General features: G+C 39.5%; 1 non-coding gene across 1 annotated transcript; it reads right to left on the minus strand.

Annotated features, from left to right (window-relative positions):
- Window positions 1-6,304: 6,304 nt before the first annotated feature.
- Window positions 6,305-6,376, minus strand: TRNAA-CGC. The gene has a single exon. It is a non-coding gene; the product is annotated as a tRNA-Ala (tRNA).
- Window positions 6,377-7,534: the final 1,158 nt, after the last annotated feature.

The following is a 7,534-nucleotide window of genomic DNA, read 5'->3' on the forward strand; positions in this document are numbered from 1 at the left end:
CCCCTCCCCTCGCCCCAAAAAAAACTAAAGTGGATAGCGAGAAACACTGTTAACTGATGATGTATGGAGGGGATTATAATCAATGTAATGAAACAAGTCATATGAATGGTTGAATGTGAAACTGATGATGTGCCCTGTAAACTTTCACTCAATCCACAATAAAAACCTTAAAAAAACACATTTGCTTTGTAACAACAACAACAAAAAAGTATAAGGTAATAAACATGGCCACTTTATAGGTGGGAGGTTGAAGAGACAGATCTGATAAGACATGTTTTTATTGGGAGTAACTGGGAAAATCTTTAGGTAGGATGTAATGATGGAGGCCTTGAAAGCTATGCGGAGGTGTTTGCTTTTGATAAGGGCATCAGTAGATAGGTACTTTCAGAACAGGAATGACATAAAGGCGTAGAGCAGCAGAATGATGTGATGGAAAGAGCACAGATTTTGAAGTACAACTTGTGTTGTTGTTAAGTGTCCTTGAGTCAGTTCCAACTCATAGTGACCCTGTATAGGGTTTCCAAGTAGTGACTGGTAGTTTGAACTGCCGACTTTGCGGTCAAGTGATTATTTTACAGCACTACACCAGGACTCCTTGAAGTATAAATTACCTGGTTTCAAATACCAGCTTAGCTGCTTCTTATGTGTATGACGTTGGACCAGTTATTAACTGAGTTCTGGGTTTCAATTTTCTCATCTATAAAATGAGGATGACATCTATTTCACAGAGTTTTTAAAAAAATAACAATTAAATATAATGATGCTAGAACTATAAAGTCCATGACACAAAGTAAGTCCTAGGTAACTCAAGGTTGGCAGTTCTAACCCACCAGCCACTCTTGTTGTTGTTATGTGCCATTGAGTTGGTATTGACTCATAGCAACCCTATGTACAACAGAACTGAGCACTGCCCAGTCCTGTGCCAATCTCACAATCCTTGCTATGCTTGAGTCCATTGCTGCTGCCACTGTGCCAATCCATCTTGTTGGGGGGGTCTTCGTTTTTTGTTTTTGTTTTTTTTTTTTTCCACTCCTCCACTTTACCAAGCATGATGTCCTTCTCCAGGGACTGATCCCTCCTGATAATATGTCTGTAGTATGAGAGACAAAGTCTGGCCATCCTGGCTTCCAAGGAACATTTTGGCTGTACTTTCTCCAATACAGATTGGTTTGTTCTTTTGGAAGTCCATGGTACTTTAAATATTCTCCTCCAACACCATAACTCAAATGCATCAATTCTTCTACAGTCTTCTTTATTCACTGTCCAACTTTCCCAGCCATTCTGGTAAGCCCCATACAAAGTCACTATGAGTGAGAACGAACTTGATGGCACACAACAACAGTAGTTACTATAGTTATTCTGACAAACAGATGCAACATTGGAAGTGCTCACTAATCTATGCCAAGAAATTTGGAAGACTTGGCCAAATATTTGAAAGAGATTCATATAGTGCCCATTCCAAAAAAAGGGGATCCAACAGAAAGCAGAAATTATTGAACAATGTCATTGATATCTTGCTCAAGTAAAAGTTTGCTAAAGGGAAAGAAAACACAATTACAACAGTACATTGACAGGAAACTGCTAGAAATTCAATCTGGATAAAGAAGAGGATGTAGAATGAAGGATGTCATTTGCTAATATCAGATGGAATTTAGCTTAAAACAGAGAACACCAGAATGATGTTTACTTGTGTTTTATTGACTATTCAAAGGCATTTGACTGTATGGAGCATAACAATTTATGCGCAGTATTGTGAAGAATGGGAATACCAAAATATTTAATTGTGCTTGTGTGGAACCTGTGCACATAACAAGAGGTAGTAATTTGAACAGAATAAAGGAATATTGCATTGTTTAAAGTCAGGAAAGGTATGTGTCAGGATTGTATTCTTTCACCATACTCATTTAGTCTGTATGCTGAACAAATTCTAGAAGCTGTATTATATAAAGAAGAACTCGTCACCAGGATTTGAGGAAGACCTATTAGCTACCTGCAATATGTAAATGGCATAATCTTGCTTCCTGAAAGGGAACACAATTTGAAGCACTTATTGAAGAAGATCAAAGACTACAGTCTTCAGTATGGATTACACCTCAATGTAAAGAAAGCAAAAATCCTTGCAACTGGATCAATAAGAACATCATGATAATAGGAGAAAAGATTGATATTGTTGGGATTTTATTTTACTTAGATCCATAATGCTCAAGGAATCAGTAGTGAAAAAACAGATGACATATTGCATTTGAAAACTTTGCTTCCAAAGGCCTCTTTAAAGTGTTAATAAATAAATAAAACCTTGAGAAGGTGGCAAGATGGCAGATTAGGCAGATACACTATTCAGACCCTCTGCAACAAAGATAAGGGGACCAAACAAAATACACATAAATGATTATTCTGGAACCCTGATCTTCAGGAAATGCTGGAGAAGTGGATCAAACACTTACTGGAAGGAGAGACTGAGCAGGGCTGGCAAAGGAGGGAGGTAGACTGGTGAGCCAGATAGGCACGGGCATTCTGAACTTTCACAAGCAGCTTCAGAAAGACTGGGGTCTGGCAGTGCAGATTTATGTTGTAGACTGACAATGGGAAAGATGTGCTTCTTTCTTGTTCCCCACACTCCCCTGGTGACTGGAGATGTGGCCAGCCTCCACCCTCATACACCTACAGGGCAGTCCACTGCTGTCCTGGAGTTCAAAGTCGAGAGTTTGTGGGCTGAACCAGAGTGAGGAGGTCGTCGAATGTTCCCCTTTGATGCTCCCCCTTGGTGTCTAGATTAGAGTATGTTCTGCTCCAGATATACAGAATCTGCAGAGCCACCTGATCAACCTTGAACTGGCCCAACCCTTGGTGACCCTTTGGTCCAGGTGTACAATGCCTGAAACGATAGGAACACCATTTAAGGCTGAGAACACTACCATCTCATCCCTCCCTCATCCAGCTTGTGAATTCATTGATTAACAGGAGCCTCTCAGTGTTTTCTTCTTTCTGAGTCCAGGACCAACTGTTTTGTTTTTGTTTTCTCCCTTCTTTCATTATTTTTCTTTGTTTCTTCTTTCTTTTTCTTGTTCCTCTCTCTCCCTTTTCTTTTCTTGTTTTCTCTTTCCTACCTGGTTTTTTTTTTTCTGTCCTTCAACTTGTTTTGTTTCTCTTTTCCCACATCTTTCTAGTCTTTCTGTTTTGAGCTCTTGATCTATCTTTACTACTCTCTAGTCTCTTTTCAAATTTCTCTCTGATTTGTCTCTTCTATAACTCTATTTTATTGTGCCTCTTTTCTCTTCTTGAGCTCTGGTAGTATAGTGGACAATGAATTTGGCTTCTGACCATAAGGTCAGCAGTTCGAATCTACCATCCAGGAGAAAGACGAGACTTTCTGCTTTTGCAAAGATTTGTAGTCTTTGAAACCCTATAAGGTTCACTATGATTTAAAACCGACTCCATGGCACATAACTACTACCACCAGCACCTTTTCTATTCTTAGATATTATATTGTTTTATCTTGTTGCTGCCTGGTTGTTGGTGTGTTTTTTTTTTTTTTCACTTTTATTATTTTCTTTTTTCTCTACTGTTTGCTTTGTTTTATTTTCTTGTGTGCATTTTCTTCTTTTCCCAACTGAAAAGAGACAGAATCCATGCCTACACAGCCCGGACACAATGGTGTCCTCTGCAGTTTCACCCACTGGGCAGGAGCCATAACCAACACCTACACCAACTGATCAATAGGAACACCTGCCAAATGCTACCATAAACTGGGCTGCATAAACAGTGAACAGAGAGCTGTACACACACTTTCATTTTCTAATTATACCCACCACGAGGCTGTTGTGGAGAACCTCAGAATCCACATACAATCAACAATTAAATACAAATACAGCAATAGCAACACAGAGACAAAAGACAATTTCAGTTTACATGAAAAAACGAGAGAGAGAGAGAGACTCAAACAAATGTTCAAGGTACAAACCTAGAAAATGTTTCTGAGGAAGAAAATGTTGTAGAACTACCTGAGAAATAATTCAGAAGAGTGATAATTATGTGCTTTCAATGGATTAAGAGAACGATCAAGGAAAGCAAGAACACAGAAAAAACTCTTGAAGAAGGAAAGTGGAGGGTCAGCAAAAAAGAGGAAAAGCCCCACTGGACCAAGAAACAACATTCTTATCAATGGAGAAAAGATTGAAGTTGTCAAGGACTTCATTCTTCTTAGATCAACTATCAACACTCGCAGAAGCAACAGTCAAGAGATCAGACAACGTATTGCACTGGGCAAATCTGCTGCACAGGAACTTTTTAAAGTGTTGAAGAACAGAGATGTCAGCTTGAGGACTAAGGTGTGCCTGACCCAGGCCATTGTGTTTTCAATAGCCTCATACGGATGCAAAAGCTGGACAGTGAATAAGGAAGATCGTAGAAGAATTGATGCCTTTGAGTTGTGGTGTTGGAGGAGAATATTGAAAGTGCCATGGACTACCAAAAGAACCAATAGATCTGTTTTGGAGGAAGTGCAGCCAGAGTGCTCCTTGGAGGCCAGGATGGCTAAGCTTCGTCTTTCATACTTTGGACATATTGTCCGGAGGAAACAATCGTTGGAGAAGGATGTCATGCTGGGTAAGGTGGAGGGTCAGAGAAAAAGAGGAAGACCTCTAACAAGATGGATTGGCCAGGTGGCATCATTGATGGACTCAAGTGTGGCAGCGGTAGTGAGGTTGGCCCAGGATTGGACATTGTTTCGTTCTGCTGTGCGTGGGGTCGCTATGAGTCGGTTCCAACTCGATGGCACCTGACAACAACAACAACATGCTCCCAATGAAAGAGCCTCAAAATGCATAACTCAAACTCTTATAGAAATTAAGAAAGGAATAGACAGTTCTGCAATAATAGTAGGATATTTTAATACACCGTTTTTACTGAAGGACAAAACAACTAGAAACAAACTCAACACAGACATAGAAGAACAAAATAACACAGTCAACTAACTTGGCCTCATAGATACAAACAGAGCACTTCACTCAAAACAATATAATATGCATTTTTCCAGTGCACATGGAACATTCTCCAGAATAGACCATATATTAGTACACAAAGCAGGCCTCAATAAAATTTAAAACACAACTTTAGATCACAACTTTATAAAATTAGAAATCAACAATAGTAAGATCAAGAGACAAAAAATAAAATACATGGAAAGTGACTAACACCTGCTTAAAAACTACTGGGTAATAAAAGAGATGAAAAATGAAATTTAAAAAATTCCTTGAATCAAACAAGAGTGAAAACACTAGATAACAAGACTCAAGCATGGCAACAGTAGAGAGGTTGGCCCAGGATTGGGAAGTGTTTTGTTCTGCTGTGTATAAGGTCGCTATGGGTCGGTACTGACTCGGTGGTACCTAACAACAACAACAACAACATGTGTTCTCCAGCATCATTTCTATCACCAAAGCATATTTTCCAACTACTGATCCTCTTTGCTCCCAATCTTTCCATTCCAATCACCAGTAATGAACAATACATCTTGATTGCATGTTTGATCAATTTCAGATTGAAGAAGTTGGCAGAATTGTTCTATTTCATCCTCACTGGCTTTAGTGGTTGGTGCATAAATTTGAATAATAGTGGTATTAATTGGCCTTCCCTGTAGGCACATGGATAGTATCCTATCACAGACAGCATTTACCTCATGACTGATCTGGATATGTTCTTTTTGACAATGAATGCAACACCATTCCTCTTCAATTTGTCATTCCTGGCATAGAACGCTACATGGTTGTCAGATTAAAAATGGTCAATACCAGCCCGTTTCAGCTCACTAATGCCTAAGATATCGGTGTTTGTGCATTCCATTTCATTTTTTGACAACTTTCATACTTCATACATTCCATGTTCTGATTTTCAATGAATGTTTACAGCTGTTTCTCATCATTTTGAGTTGTGCCCATCAGCAAATGAAGGTCACATGGGCTTTTCTCCCATGGGCTTTACTCCAGTTATCACAGTCAACTCTACTTTGAGAAGGAACTCTTTCCCAGTCGCATTTTGAGTGCCTTCCAACCTGAGGGACTCATTTTCTGGCACCATATCTGACAGTGTTTCTTTGCTATTCATAAGGTTTTCAGTGACTAAATATTTGGAAGTAGTTCGTCACTCCTTTTTCCTAGTCTGTCTGTCTGGAAGCTCATCTGTAACCTGTCCACCATGGATGACCCTGCTGGTATTTAAAATACCAGTGGCATAGCTTTCAGAATCACAGCAACTCACAAGCCACCACAATATGACAAACTGACAGATGAGTCGTGGAAAACATAGTTGGAGGCACCGGGGATTGAACCCAGGACTTCGTACATGCGAAGCACGTGCTCTACCACTGAGCTACACCCCCAAGTCACTAGCCATTAGAGAGATGCAAATCAAAACAACATTGAGACATCATCTTACTCCAGCATTAATAGCAAAGTTTAAAAAAAACAGAAAACAACAAATGGTGTAGAGTGTGTGGAGACGTGGACCCTCTTACACAGCTGGTGGGACTGTGTTGTTATTGTCATTAGCTGGCATCAAGTGGATACCGATTCATAGTGTTCTTATGCATAACAGAAGGAAACGCTGCTTGGTCCTGTGCCATCCTCACAATTGTAGCTACACTTTGCTGCTTCCACTGTGCCAATCCATTTTATTGTGGGGCATTTCCTCTTTTTTGCTGACCCTCCACTTTCCTTCTTCAAGGACTTGTCCCTAATGATAAAATGTCTGAATAAGAGAGACAAAGTCTGATCACGTGGCTTCTAAGGAGCATTCTGACTGTACTTCTTTCAACACAGATTTGTTTGTTCTTTTGCTGGTCCATGGTACTTTTAATATTCTCCACCAATACCATAACTCAAATGTATTAGTCCTTCTATGGTTCTTTATTTATTGTCCAACTTTTACATGCATATGAGGTTACTGAAAATATCAGGGCTTGGATAAGGTGCACCTTAGTCCTCAAACTGACACCTTTGCTCTTCAACACTTTAAAGAGGTCTTGTGCAGTAGATTTGCTTGAGGCAATATGCCTTTTGATTTCTTGATTGCTGCTTCCATGAGTACTAGTGGTTGATCTGAGGAACTTCAGTATTTTCTCCATTTATAAGGCTGTTGTTTATTGGTCCAGTGGTGAGAATTTTTGGTTTCTTTACATTGAGGTGCAATCCCTGGCAAAGGCTGTGGTCTTTGATCTTCATCAGTAAGTATTTTAAGTCCTCTTCACTTTCAGCAAGCAAGGTTGTATCATCTGCATATCACAGGTTGTTAATGAGTCTTCCTCCAATGTTGATGCCATGTTTTTCTTCATATAATCCAACTTCTCGAATTATTTGCTCAGCGGATAGATTGAATAAGTATGGTGAAAAAATACAGCCTTGCAGCACACCTTTGCTAATTTTAAACCACTCAGCATTTCCTTGATCTATTCTATGTACAGTTTCCTCATGAGCACAATGCAGTGTTCGGGAATACTCATTTTCTACAATGTTGTCCATAACTTGTCATGATCCACACA

Source organism: Chrysochloris asiatica, unplaced genomic scaffold (genome assembly GCF_000296735.1).
Source record: "Chrysochloris asiatica unplaced genomic scaffold, ChrAsi1.0 scaffold00362, whole genome shotgun sequence".
Lineage (NCBI taxonomy): Eukaryota > Metazoa > Chordata > Mammalia > Afrosoricida > Chrysochloridae > Chrysochloris > Chrysochloris asiatica.